This window comes from Myotis davidii, unplaced genomic scaffold (assembly GCF_000327345.1).
Source record: "Myotis davidii unplaced genomic scaffold, ASM32734v1 scaffold626, whole genome shotgun sequence".
Taxonomy (NCBI): Eukaryota; Metazoa; Chordata; class Mammalia; order Chiroptera; family Vespertilionidae; genus Myotis; species Myotis davidii.
Genome location: NW_006297725.1, coordinates 72,281 through 86,810, shown reverse-complemented (window position 1 = coordinate 86,810; position 14,530 = coordinate 72,281).

The following is a 14,530-nucleotide window of genomic DNA, read 5'->3' as shown; positions in this document are numbered from 1 at the left end:
GCAGCTGTAAAAAAAAAAAAAAAAAGAAAGAAAGAAACTCTTACCATTTAAAACAACATGGAGGAACCCAGAGAATATTATGCTAAGCGAAATAAGCCAGTCAAAAAAAAGAAAAATATCACATGATCCCATTTATCTGTGAAATTTAATGAACAAAGAAAATATCCTCAGATGAGGATTAAAAAAATAAACTGTAATGAGGAATCTCCTCAACACCTGCCAGAATGGCTATCATCAATAAAAAATATGGAAGCATGGAACAGACTGGCAAATCTCAGAGAAAAGAGGAGAGCAGAGTAGGGGTGGGAAGAGATTAACCAAAGAATTTACTAACAAGTGCCGGTGAGGATGTGAAGAAAAGGGAACTCTAATACATTGCTGATGGAGCCACTATGGAAAATAGTATGGGGTTTCCTCAAAAAATGAAAAATGGAACTGCTATTGGACCCAGTGATCCCACTTCTAGAAATATATCCTAAAAAGCCTGAAACACTAATCAGAAAGAATATATGCATCCCTACATTCATAGCAGAGTTATTTATAACAGCTATGATTGGGAAATAGCCCAAATGCCCATCAGCAGATGAGTGGATAAAAAAGCTGTGGTACATCTACACAATGGAATACCATGCAGCTGTAAAAAAAAAAAAAAAGAAAGAAAGAAACTCTTACCATTTAAAACAACATGGAGGAACCCAGAGAATATTATGCTAAGCGAAATAAGCCAGTCAAAAAAAAGAAAAATATCACATGATCCCATTTATCTGTGAAATTTAATGAACAAAATAAATTGGTGAACAAAATAGGTCCAGAGACATGGAAGCATGGAACAGACTGGCAAATCTCAGAGAAAAGAGGAGAGCAGAGTAGGGGTGGGAAGAGATTAACCAAAGAATTTACATACATATATGCATAGCCCAAGGATACAGACAATAGAGTGGTGAAGGCCTGGAGTGGGGGATAAGCTGGGTGGATGGAAGTATTGAGGGATAAAATGGGGGACATCTGTAATTCAACAATGAAGGTAACATTTTTTTTTAAAGCAAAATGGGCAAATAAATAGTGGTATGTACATAAAATAGAATACTTTAATGAAAATAATGTACTGTACATGCAAAACATAGCAAAATCTCATTAATAAGTTGCGTGAAAGAAGCCAGTTCCAGAATACAAAACAAGAAAACTAGTGATGAGAGTCAGAATAGTGGTAACCTCTGTGTTGACTAGGGAGAATGGGGAGACTTTTGGAATGCTGGGAATGTCCCACATTGATCTGGGTAGTAATCACATGCGTGTATACATAGACACAAATTCAATGAAGTATACACATTAAAGATAAGGGTACTTTATATTCTCTACTGTATGTATTTTATATCCCAATTAAAAACCGCTTTTTTATGAAGATGGCGCCGAAAGTGAAGAAGGAAGCCCCTGCCCCACCCAAAGCTGAAGCAAAGCAAAGGCTTTGAAGGCAAAAAACAAAAACAAAACACCAAACCAGTGCTGAAAGGCATCCACAGCCACAAAAAAAGACTATCTGCATGCCACCGACTTTCTGATGGCCAGAGACACTGAGGCTCTGAAGGCAGCCTAAATATCCTGGGAAGAGTGCACCCAGGAGAAATAAGCTTGACCATTAGCCATCATCAAGTTCCCCTGACTACCAAGTCAGCCATGAAGAAGATAAAAGACAACAATACACTTGTGTTCACTGTGGTGTCAATGCCAACCAACACCAGAGCAAACAGGCTGTGAGGAAGCTCTGTGACATTGAGATGGCCAAGGTCAGCACCCTGATCAGGCCTGATGGAGAGAAGAAGGCATATATTCGACTGGCTCCTGACTATGATGCTCTGGATGTTGCCAACAAAATTGGGATCATCTAAACTGAGTCCAGCTGTTTAATTCTAAATATAAAAATTTTACACTGTAAAAAAAATATCAGTAAGACATTCTAGGCAACCTCCATCCTAGACTAAGTTGGATGTGGGTCCAGTGGATGTCCCTGTGTCTATAATTAGGGGTTAGATTATCTGAATCGTCCACTTGAGTAATGCCATTGCAGAACCCACCATTAAGGAGAGAACATAGCCAGGTGTTCTGGTGGAATAGGCTACCCTCTCTTGGCACTTTTATGAGCAGGCACCTGGCAGCTCTGGACTTTAGCAGGTATACTTCCATCTAGATGTCTGTCAGTTGCACTTTCTTGGTTGTCCTAGAAGGCTACAGCTGAAGGAGAATGGCTATAAAATACTTGAACAGGAGAATACTTAAGGTAGGTATCTTATGCTGACCATAAGGTAGGTCTTCTCTGAGTATGGCAGTATTGATGATATGTGGAGGGTGGAGAAGCAAAGAAGAGGGCCCCTTTAGGCTGCCAATATTAGGTTCCCTGATATTACCTTTCCACACCTGTGAGGCAGCTTTAATAGTCAGCAAGTCCTGTTCCCTCTTAGGGCAAGTTGACTTTATTTTTTTTTTATTTATTTTTTTATTTTTATTTTTTTTTAAATATATTTTATTGATTTTTTACAGAGAGGAAGGGAGAGAGAATGAGAGTCAGAAACATCGATGAGAGAGAAACATCAATCAGCCGCCTCCTGCACATCCCCCACCGGGGATGTGCCCGCAACCCAGGTACATGCCCTTGACCGGAATCGAACCCGGGACCCCCCCAGTCCGCAGGCCGACGCTCTATCCACTGAGCCAAACCGGTTTCGGCAGGGCAAGTTGACTTTAGCTAAACCTGAGAAGAAACACATGAGTGAGGTGTCCAGCTGGAATCCTTTCATTCAGGATAAATGTCAGTGTTGAGAGTATCAGTTTCCCTCAAGGAAGTTTTTTGGGTCAGATAGGGCAAAGATCCAGGTGGAAGTAAATTAATTTTTTTTGTTTTGGGTCCTAAAACACTGTAACTAATGTTAGATATCTTTCCTCTCATGAAAGTTGGTTATGTATAGGTGGTTAAGATAGTCAAATTTTGGCAAAAGCACAATCAGTTGCAAGAATCTTGGGCATACTGTTTATGGCTCTGTGTCCTGTGTGTCTTTCTTTAACATTATATTGTGAACATTTCCAACATTCTTCAAAAAAATATTTTTGAATGCCTGCACAATCATCTATCATGAATGTGCTAGAATGAAGTTAACTCATTTCTCTGTTTTTGGATATTTCCACTATTTCAATTTTTTGCTATTATAAATAACTAGAGGCCCGTTGCACGAAATTCACGCAAGAATAGACCTTCCTTCCCCCGGCTGCCGGCACTGGCTTCCCTCTGGCACTTGGGACCCAGGCTTCCCTCGAAGCCCCAGCTTCATCCAGTCTAATTAGCATATTATGCTTTTATTATTATTATAAATTCTGTAATGAAAATCTGATTTGGTAAAGGCAATCTGCTTGTCTTTAGAATTGATTCCTGAGACTGAAATGGCCATATCAAAGGGTATGAGCATTTAAAATTTTTTTTTTCTGGTTGCTTATCAAAAATGATGTGCCAACTTGCCCTCTGGGACAAATATTAAACTGTGTACTGGGCATTGGTGTACTTATGTGTGCTCTGTTGGACTGGAGTCTAGTGGGCCTGAGGGGCCATTGACCTCTGCAGTGCTCTTACCAGCTGCTTCCCATGACTCTGACCCCCTTCTGTATACCTCTATCTGCTGCCTCGAGTTTGGTTCCAACCTAATCAACCTCCTCAACCTAGTTAACCTCCTGTAACCATGGTGCTGCTAGCCCAGCCGTGGGCAAACTACGGCCCGTGGGCCAGATCCGGCCCGTTTGAAATGAATAAAACTATTGAAAAAAAAGACCGTACCCTTTTATGTAATGATGTTTACTTTGAATTTATATTAGTTCACACAAACACTCCATCCATGCTTTTGTTCCGGCCTTCTGGTCCAGTTTAAGAACCCATTGTGGCCCTCGAATCAAAAAGTTTACCCACCCCTGTGCCTCTACTACAGTGGTTCTCAACCTTCTGGCCCTTTAAATACAGTTCCACCAGTTGTGACCCAACCATAAAATTATTTTCATTGCTACTTCATAACTGTACTGTTGCTTCTGTTATGAATCGTCATGTAAATATCTGATATGCAGGATGGTCTTAGGCGACCCCTGTGAAAGGGTCGTTCAACCACCAAAGGGGTCGCGACCCACAGGTTGAGGACCACTGCTCTACTCTGAGAATCAATTCTCATTGCCAAAACTGCTGCTTCTGCACCCAAACACCTTGTATTTGATGGACCAGTAATTCCATTTAGTCCACCCCCAATCTAGTGATTTGTGCCAATGACTAACAAAGTACAAGCCAAGCTAGCCCTCAGGGTGAGGCTCTCTCTATTAAACCTGGCTTATTTCCAACTGATTCTTAAGAGCAAAGTTATGGCATCAGATAGATCTCCATTCAAATATCTACTTTTCCAAGTCCTAGAGGTGTGTCCTTGACTCTCAGTTTCCTCATCTGTAAATAGATATAATAAGATGTAGTAATCTTTGTTAGTTTTTTTTTCTATAACAAGTATGCACAGGTACATATAGGAAACTAAAAAGTATTTTCTGTGTTTTAAAAACTATACCTTTGCCTTAAATACGGCCACAACGGCCAACCAACAAAAGCCAAATCAGCTTGCTTTTTGCTTGTACAGTATCAATTTATTATTTTTTAAAATATATTTTTATTGATTTCAGAGAGGAAGGGAGAGGGAGAGAGAGAAAATCATCTATGATGAGAGAGAATAATCATTGATTGGCTGCCTCCTGCACACCCCCAACTGGGGACTGAGCCCACAACCCAGGCATGTACCCTTGACTGCAATGGAACCTGGGATCCTTCAGTCCACATGCCGACTCTCTATCCACTGAGCCAAACCAGCTAGGCCAGTTTTATTGAACAGTGATAATAGACAGCACAGTGCACAAGCAGATCCTTAATGCTCAATGTGCATGATGTTGGTAAGTTTACATTTGTAGGAAAGGAGTAGGACATTTGGGGAGAATTGACATCCTAAGTATAGCTAGCCTTCCAATCCATGAACATAGTATGTTTCTCTATTTAGTTAGGTTTTCTTTGATTTCTTTCAATCGCATTTTACAAGAATTCTGTTAATTTTTATTTTAATTCTATTATTGTCAGAAAAAATCTTTTGTATGATATTAGTTCTTTTATGGTAGTTAATGTCTTCCTGATTTTCTGTCTACTTGTTCTATTGGTTACTGAGAGAGGAATGTTTTGGGTTTTTCCACATCTCCTTTTTAAGTCTATCAGTTTTTGTTTCTATTATTTTAATGCTCCGTTGTTAAATAATACACATTTAGGAGTGTTATAGCTTCTTGGTAAATTGCCTCTTGTCTATCTATATAAAAGCCTAAGTGACGGTTACGACCAGTCGACCAATTGCTATGACGCGCACCGACCACCAGGGGGCAGATGCTCAAAGCAGGAACTGCCTCCACTGGTGGTCAGTGCACTTCCACAGCCAACCTCCCATGGTCAGCCAACCTCCTGTGGTTCCTCCCCCCATGCACTGGGAGAGATGGCCCTGATCGGCTGTATCACCAGCCAGGCCGAGGGAACCCATTGTGCACGAATTTGTGCACCAGGCCTCTAGTCATTACATAACATCCCTTTTTAGTCCTGGTAAGTTTCCTTGCTTTGAAGTCTATTTTGTCTGATATTAATACAGCTACTTCAGTTTTCTTTTGATTGTGTTTGAATGGTACACCTTTTTCTACCCTTTTACTTTTAACCTATCCATATAATTTTTCTTAAAGTAAGTTTCTTGTAGACAGCACATAATTGGATCTTGTTATTGTTGGGTAGCCGAAAGAGGAACGCATGAGGCCAGAATGGTGAGGGATTACGAATTTATCTGATCATCCACACACCAGGTGGCTGAGCCTGGATGGCTCTAGCACCCAGTGACAGGAGTGAGCGGCTTTTAAAGGACTTTTGGCGGGCTTTTTCTGGGCAGAGAATTCTCTGTGCATACCTGGAGGGGAGATAATAGAATGTGGTCACAGCAAGTGAAAAGTGGTCTCAGCAAAGGGAATGTCCATAGTGAAATAGCCTGAAAAGCCAGTTCCCGGGGGAGGGGTATTGATTCAGTTATTTGATCAGACCTAACATTCCAGCCTTTTTGTTTTATGGGATGGGGCAAAGATCATGTCTTCCGTAGTTTCTTCCTGCTCAGAGACGCTGTGGTAAAAAAAAAAGGAATTCTTACCATTTGCAACAGCATGGATGGAACTGGAGAGCATTATGCTAAGTGAAATAAACCAGTCAGAGAAAGATAAATACCACATGATCTCACTCATTTGTGGAATATAGAGAACAACAAAGACTGATGAACAGGGACAGAGCCAAAGACAGAGAAACAGCGATTAGACTGTCAATCCCCAGAGGGAAAGTAGGGGAGGGTGGGGGTAAGGGGAAGAGATCAACCAAAGGACTTGTATGCATGCATATAAGCCAAACCAATGGACACGGACAACAGGGAGATGAGAGCATGAGTGGGGGTGGTGAGGTTGGGGGTAAATGGGGGGGATGAGGACACATTTGTAATACCTTAACCAATAAAGAAATTTTCCAAAAATCATAGGGGGGCGGACTTTGAGAGAAGTTGGCTGGATGAGGCGGTCACAGCAGCATGATTTCCCCGAGAGACTGGTGGGTGAAGTCTTGAAAACAGTCCTGTTGAGTTGGGAGGTAAAAGCTGGTCCTGAGGCTGCCACAGCATCACTTGTCTGGTTTTGCTGCTTTCCTGGGCCTGGAGCTGAAATACAACTGAGGCCTAGATGTTACCTTTAGGGAGGAAAAGATTACGGGTTGCCTGACTAGTTATTTTCTAGGGGAGGATCAGTTACCCTAGGGGCGAGGTTTTTATTTTTCTAGTTTTGCCCCTTTCTATTAAAGGGTTTTTCTTCTGCCTGATTTTTCTGACTTGTTAACAATGTGGGGAAGGGTAGAATCTATTTCCAGCCAAACTTAGTATTTTAAATTTCCTGAGGTTATAATCTCCCATCCACTGGCTTAACTTCTTATTTTTACTACACTTTAATCCTTGCTATTTCTTCTTTTAAACCTTAAATTACTATATTAAAAACATTTACTTTCTTTCAAACAAAACTACCAACTTGGTTACCTTTCAGAAAAACAGGTAGGAGAGAGACATGATGGTCAATACTGCAATGCATATATCACAAGTAAAAGTAACTTTCTTTTTACTTTTGGTGTCTCATTAATGGCGAGATTTAATGCTTGAATAATAACTTTTAGTTTATTCTGTAAATAGAAGTGGAGGATATTAAATTTCTTCTTTTTAAGCTTACTAGTAAATTTGCTTCTAAACAGCATTCTTTTGGCTAGTGCTCATTTGCATATATATGCAAATATTTTTCTTTTTTAAAATATTTTTATTGATTTTTTTTTTTTTTTTTTTACAGAGAGAAAGGGAGAGGGATAGAGAGTTAGAAACATCGATGAGAGAGAAACATCGATCAGCTGCCTCCTGCATACCCGCTACTGGGGATGTGCCCGCAACCAAGGTACATGCCCTTGACTGGAATCGAACCTGGGACCCTTCAGTCCACAGGCCGACGCTCTATCCACTGAGCCAAACTGGTCAGGGCTATGCAAATTTTACTTTGGACTTTACTAGAACCATTTGCTCATAAAGTATTGGTTTCTGATATACTAGTAAATGAGTTTATATGAGACCTTGATTATATTGTGAAAAGCTAACTTATCAAGTAATTAAAGTATGCTCCTTTATTGGAAAAGCAAAGTAAGCAAACTTATACATTTGACCCATGAAGTACAGATGCCACCCCCGCCCCAAACCCCCAGCCAATCTAAAGAGCAGGCTGGGGTGGGAGGGTCCGAGGCATTATGTATGCTCCTGTCTTAAAATTATGCTGCTGAATATTCTGGTGTCCTGCCAAGCTTAGAGGCTGAAACCTCAGGCTTTCTTGCTCAGAGTAAAATGACCCTTTCCCCCTCTCCTCCTCCCTTTCTGTCCTTGTCAGGGGGGAGATAAGGGCTTTTTAGTTACAGGCAGGCTATAAATTAGCTAGTGGTCTGGCCTTTGTTTAAACTTTAAATAGTTAACTTTAGAACTTATTTCTTTCTTTCAACATTTCTCTTTTCCTTCTCATTACATATGCGACCTTCACAAATTTCACACTTTCAAATTAGCCTTCAAACCTTCTTTCTATGTCCTTCAAAAATGGAAACCATGCCTCAGACCTTCCATTAAGTATTTCTACTCTAGTATTCTTTCTTTCTATCATACCTTCAGCAACTTGTACAGACCATTTCTTTCTTTTTTCTTTAAAATTTGTTAGCATTCTTCACTCTTAGAAACCTTAATTTTTCAATGATAACCAAAACGTAAATAGCCAACATTTCTTAGATTGACGTTTATCAACACACTTTACACACACTCTTACTTTCAAGAAAATATACATCCAACAAAGTACAAGAGAACTTCTGTAATAAAAACTAAGAGCAGGCGAATTAAAACATGTCTAGCAATCAATGTTTCAGTATTTATGCTATTTTAAAATATTTAGATGTTTATCATTTAACCCAGCCATGCTCCAAAGCCTTTAAGTTACCAAAGACTTTGGAAAATTATGTATAGGCATACCAGGCTGGAGAAAAGGCAGGGGGAGGAGGGAGCAGGCCCCATAGCCTGTTCCCAAGCCTCTTAGCTGCTTGGATTCAAAACTTCCATATTTTCCCTTAGAGATAACATGCTAAGGTTTGAGTGATAAGGAGCTCAGCTTCTGTAGGGAGCAACTATAAGGTTAAACCTTGGACTGACCTGTTGGCAAAGCCACAAACAAGTCCCAGCTTAGAGGGCACAGTCCTCTTAGCATAATTAGGCTTGACCTTATGACGCTCCCTAGATCCTTCCTGGAAAGCTAATGGGCTGAGGGCGATGCAGCAAGTGCTGCCAAGGGGGTGTCGGTCGGTCAGGTGACGGGAGACGCAGCATGGGGGAGGTGCGCGCGCGATTCCTGCACGAGTTGAGTGTGGATGAGAGAGTTGGAAGGGGTCGACCTCAGCGAACGTACCTCAATCAGATTGAGGACGTTTTTAGCAAAGGCCAGCTTAGGAGTACCCTAATTAAGTTAATAACAATGTACCTACCTACATAGTTTAAGTTTAAAAAAAATTGGCTCTCAAAAGAAATTTTAATCGTTGTACTGTTGATATTTGGCTCTGTTGACTAATGAGTTTGCCGACCACTGACCTAGACCCAGCTTATTTTCTCTGTCTGTCTTTTCTACATCCTTTGCTGCCCCCCCTCAGGCTCACCGAACCCTTGACTGTGCTGGCGTGGCACAAGCTTCTGATAATAGCCATACTGTTAAGTAAACTTTAGTAGTTTTGCACTAAAGAAAGTTGTTCTTTGGGAAGGGTGGAGTGGGAGGGTGAGAAGGCGCTGAGGTCAGAGCAGTTTTTAGAGCATTAAAGGGGTGAGAATGCTGGCCTTGGGATGTAAAGGCTGTGAGTGGTCCCTTTGCTCAGTGGGAGAAGACTAAAGTTGGGAACCCAGAGGTGAAAGTATCCAGAGAGCCCAAGAAAGGAAACCAATTCTTTCCTTTTTAAAAAAAAAAAAAAATGTTTCTTTATTGATTGCAGAGAGGAAGGAAGAGGGAGAGAAAAACATCAATGATAAGAGAGAATCATTGAATGGCTACCTCTTTCACGCCCCCTACTGGTGATCGAGCCTGCAACCTGGGTATGTGCCCTTGGCTGGAATCGAACCTGGGACCCTTCAGTCCGCAGGCCTACGCTCTCTCCACTGAGCCAAACCGGCTAGGACGAGACCATTTCTTGTTCAGAGGAGGGGCAGTCATGGAGGAGATAAGGCATTTACAGTTCAAGGAATGGCTTGGCCTTGTGGGATGAGAGAGTGAAACTGAGGTAGGTGACTGTGGTTTGAGATAACTGGGTTTTATGAGGAGATGCTTGGTAGCCCTGGCCGGGCACCAAGGCAGAATGCGAAAAGAGTGAATGGGGAAATTTAGTAAGATGCAACGTAGAGGTGAGGTGGCTAATGGCTGTGAAACTAATCCGTCAACCCCCATAATAGAGACTGAGGATGGGACAAGGGTCCCAGTGAATTCAGAGAGGGCAGAATAAGTGGCCCCAGAGTCAATTAAAAAGGAGATCGGCTTACCTGCCACCACAGTGTTACCCGAGGCTCTGTCCCGCTGATGTAAGTCTGCAGGGCCCTGTCAGGGCCTGGGCAGCTTCTTCAGTGGCCAGTCCCAAGAGGTCTGGGAGATCCAAACTGGATCCAGAGGGCGGCCTTGCTGGACTGGCTGAGGTCCGACCCAGAGGGGCCAGACTACAGTCTGATTTACAGTGGCCTTCCCTTCTGCACCTTGGGCAGGGCCCAGGCTCAGTGTCCTTCCTTGATGCATTTGAAGCATGGGCCTAGAGAAGGCTTAGCCCCTGCCTTACCCTTGGTTGGAGGACCGGCACTTCGTTTGGGGTTCATGAGAATGGTGGCTAGGAGCTGGAAAGCCTCCTTCTGGGCCTTAGCCTTGGCCTGATCTCACCTTTGTTTTTGGATTTGGGTCTCCTCGTCTCTATTATTAAAGACCGTGAAGGCCAGGTTTGAGAGGTTTGTGGACCTGTGTCTATTTTTCGAAGTTTGCAGCATATGTCGGGGGCAGGTTAGGATATAAAATGGGTGTTCAGAGGAAGGGTTCCCACTGGGGAGATGGGGTCTAAGGTGGTCAATTTCCATAAGGCCTCTGTGAGACGGGAGAGGAGGAGAGCTGGGTTTTCATCAGGGCCTTGAGAGATTTCATTAAGTTTGTCATAACTGACCTCAGTTCCTGCTGCCTCTCTCAGGGGTAGAATGGGCGAGGGTATAGAAGAGGCTGTTGAGGAAGGCAGTCTTTGGGTGGCCTGAGTGCTAGATGGGAAAAGGCTGTTTTGGAGCTCATATGCTCAGGATATGGGCTCTCAGGGACTGGGGGAGAAGTGATTGCTGGTTAGGAGGGTTTGGGTTTCGGAAATCTATTGCAGGTGAGGGAGGGGAAGTACAAGGTAGAGGTCGGTGGTCTACTGGGTCAAAAGTAGATCCAGAATCAGAAGTGTTAGGGGTAAGATGTTTTGTGTGAAGGAGAAAGATCTGATGGGTAGAGCAGGACTGAGAGAGAGGATTGAGACTAGAGTGTGAAAAAGGCCTGGACGTAGGGAATCTCTGACCATTTTCCATTGCAGTGACAGCAACTATCTAAATTGTGCAATGTGTTAAAATGAAAAGTACCGTTTTCAGGGCATTGAGACTTATTATCTAGTTTATATTGTGGCCAAACAGTGTTACAAAATAAAATGAGGGGTTGGACATGATCTCCCCCATGAGTGTGCAGAGGGAGTGTGGAGTGTCCCACAAGAGAGGAAGGGCGAGTGACAGACCACACATCCAAAGGTGACTGTTTAGGGCAGGCGTTCCTGCTACTAAACAAATCACCATGAGAAATGAAAGGTGACCCTCTGGACTGGGTGTCTTCAATCCAGAAGGACCCAAAGCCAAATGGCTGAGGAGTCTTCTGGCCTCCTGCTAGGAATTTTGAGACGAGAGACTTCCAAGAAGTCAGTGAGAGAGAGTGGGCAGAAGACCCGGGATGAGGGGAATTGTGGAACGTCACTCACCTAGAGAAGATTGGCCAGTGTGGGATGGAGAGTCAGCAATGGAGAAGGAGAGATGCCCTGTCTGGCGTCCTCCTTGGCTGGCTGGGGTGGGGGAGACCCCATAAGGGAGGGAGGCCTGATCGAGGCTGGCAATCGAGTCACCCGAGTAGGATTTGGAAGTAAGCCCAGGACGAGCTGCTGCTGCCTACTGCTCTCTGAATAGCAAACTCAGGGTGACCGAAGCCAGGGCGAACCCTCCCGGGATTCCAGCACCAAATGTTAGGTCCCCGAAGGAGGAACACAGGAGGCCAGAATGGTGAATGATTATGAGTTTATTCACACCGGGTGGCTGAGCCTATATGGCTCCAGCACCCAGTGATGGGAGTCAGCGGCTTTTAAAGGACATTTGGCAGGCTTTTTCTGGGCAGAGAATTCTCTGTGCATACCCGGAGGGGAGATATGGAATGTGATGGCAGCAAGTGAAATGTGATCTCAGCAAAGGGAATGTCCATAGTGAAATGGCCTGAAAAGCCAGTTCCTGGGGGAGGGGTATTGATTCAGTTATTTGATCAGACCTAACAGTTATTTTCTTGACTCTGGCACTTTGTCTTTTAATGAGTGTGTTCAGACCATTTCTATATAGTATAATTATTGATATATTTGGATTTAGGTCTACCACTTTACTACTTTTTTTCTGTTTGTGCTCTCTTCTATTCTGTTTTTCCTTTAATAACTGTTATTTTTATATATTTGATTTATTTAGGATTCCTTCTTAATTGTTATGGCCAAAGGTGATCCTTTGTGGGAGGGTGAAAGGATTGAGAAAAGACAGACAAGAGAATGAAAGCTGAGTCTCAGTGGGACGCTGCTCACTGATGAGGAGACAGCGCCAGGGCCCACAAGCCGTGTCTTTATTTTATAGCAGATGCCATGAGGCAAAGTAAGGGCGTGATCACGTTGTTTACAGCATTCTCGTGAGTTCCAACCCTACTGAACTACATGCACCTGAACGCTAGCACAAGGCACCTGGGGCCACGTGTTTGGACCATAGGTTCAAGCTTACAACCATAGCTGTTGGCTATGACTGTGCTGGGAGGGCCCTGCCCTCCAGTTGGGACTTACACATGGCAGTGAGAGGACCCTGTCCTTTCATTAATCTAAGGCTTGAACCTGGCCAAAACACTGTAGCCGCGCCCTATAATATTTGATTTATTTAGGATTCCTTCTTAATTAAATCCATTGGGGTTTCGGCCACATCTCTTTATAGTCTTTTTTCACTAGTTGCTCTAGTGATTACAATATATAGAATGTCTGTTATGCAACATCTGAAAACTGTTTATTTCATGTATTTTGTCCATTTTTATAATTGTTTACAATGGTTAAATATTAGTTTCTGTCATGGCTAAACATAAACCCTTACCTCTCAGGCAATTTAATATTTTTAATATTTGGAGATTATGGAAATAACCTACATTATGATTTTTGTGGTGGTTACATGACTATATACTTGTCACAACTCACTGACACTTTAGTACACAACTATGTAGTAAAAACTGGTAAGTTTTAGTATATATAGATTATATCTCAATAAAGCTTATAAAAAGGCAAAATGGAGACTTTTGAAATAAGGTGATAATATGATTACGTATTTCAGGCACACAAATAAGTATAGAGAATAATATAGGAAATGGCCTTATCACTCACATTATAAAATAAGACAATATAAATACAACCAGAAGCTCCCTGTGTATCCCTCCCTCCCCTGCACAGTAAACCACTATCTTGGATTTTCTGTTTATTATCTTCATGCTTGTTTTTATCATCTTACTTCATATGTATGTATCATCTTACTTTATATGTATGTCTCAATAAATATTGTTTTCCCTGCTTTAAACTTGACATGTTTCACCCATCTAGCTGTTTTTAAGTGATGTGATAATAAATAGGCAAACCCATAAACATAATTAGACTTATATAAGTTCTAGCCTTGGGCCTGTACAGAAATGCACAAAGTTTACCAGACTCTCCACATTTTGAACCAACTACCTCATGAGAGAAAGCCAAGGAAATCACCATCATTTATTTCTCTGCCCAGGGGGGAAAAATATTAGTGAACATTCACTCTTGGCAAGTGGCATGAAAGGCAGTTTTTAAGCCTGGCCCTGTTCCATCAGCTGTAGTAAAGACTCATGCACCGAGCGGTGACAAGGGTTTAGCCGTTCCCATTGCCCTGAGTCAGCGGGCCTGCTGGTGCCTGGTGTCAGCAGTTTCCCGTCAGAGAGTGACTTGCTGGACATCCTCCTGCTTTCTGCTGGATAGAAGTGATTGTCTCAGGAAAACTGAGTCCAGCTCTTAGATACAAGCTAGACCACTAACTGCAAATTATTCATCCCTTAATAAGGGTCAGAAATAGCTGTAATCCCTTCCCTATGTGAGTTTTTATGAGGTGCAGCCCACATGTCTGAGCCATCCTCCAGGGCACAGGATGATATGGCATCTCCTTCCTCACACAAGCTCTGGTTCCCCCAATTCAAAATGCTGGCTGCTGCTTTTGGCTCTCATCTGTGCCTCTTTTATCATTTCCTACATGTGCTATATTAATTCACTACCTGTCTTGTTTCCTCTATTAAAGTCAGGGATCTTCGTATGCCAGTTTCTCTTTGTCGCCCTCCGCTTTCTCCTGCCTTTTATCATCACCCTCAGTGACTACTAAAATCTCTAACACAGTAACTTTATTCAATAAATAAATGAATGAGTAGCTTTAACAAATATTAATTACTAGAGGGCCTGGTGCACAAATTCGTGCGCGGGTGGGGTCCCTTGGCCTGGCCCGTGATCTGGGCTGATTGGGGCTATCTCGCCCAGGGAGCG